The 602-nt window shown below is 49.5% G+C and overlaps 1 protein-coding gene across 1 annotated transcript in view; it reads left to right on the top strand.

Moving 5' to 3' along the window:
- The window catches only part of MOK (MOK protein kinase), a 42,120-nt gene that overhangs the window by 26,669 nt on the left and 14,849 nt on the right, over positions 1-602 (top strand). The gene's annotated exons all lie outside the window — the stretch shown is intronic.

Here is a 602-nt window from a genome sequence, read left to right on the forward strand (position 1 = left end):
GGACACGAAAAAAGACAAAAAGGAAAAAAAAAAAAAAAAAGTCGTAGTTCACATAAGCTTTGTGGTAGTTCTCAAAATCATTAGTCACCGTAGTGCAGTAGTAGTTGTGTATAAATACAGTACAGGACCGTCTCTCTCACCAGAAACATGCCTCTGGTAATCGCATCTACTCAGCACATGGCTGCGAACAGGAAGTGAAGCCACAAGGCCTGAGTGACCGTGTGGTTGGACAGGGATGGCACCGAAGGCAGCAGAGCACCCCCAGCTCAGACCTCCTCACCTGGGGTCGCTGCATGCAGCCCCTCTCACTCCCAGGCTCATTCTTCTCCCGGGTTCTCCCATTGCTCCACGTTCTGTTCTGTGCCTCAGAATAATCCCTCACGTGAGAGGCAATCTCCTGTTTGGATCCTTTCAAAGTCTCTCATGTTCCAGGGTGCTTGTTCGTTTTCTTTTGTTTGAACAGTAAAGCACTGTTTAGGAAAGCATGTTCTCCTGAGATGCCCTCAGTCAAGGCTGGTTTTGTGCTTACAGAGGTCACCCAAGGGAAACAGGAGAAAAAGAGGCAGGCGGGTGGCCCACACCGAGCAAATTGTTCCTGGGGG

Source organism: Galeopterus variegatus, unplaced genomic scaffold, assembly GCF_000696425.1.
Source record: "Galeopterus variegatus unplaced genomic scaffold, G_variegatus-3.0.2 Scaffold1778, whole genome shotgun sequence".
In the NCBI taxonomy this organism is placed as follows: domain Eukaryota; kingdom Metazoa; phylum Chordata; class Mammalia; order Dermoptera; family Cynocephalidae; genus Galeopterus; species Galeopterus variegatus.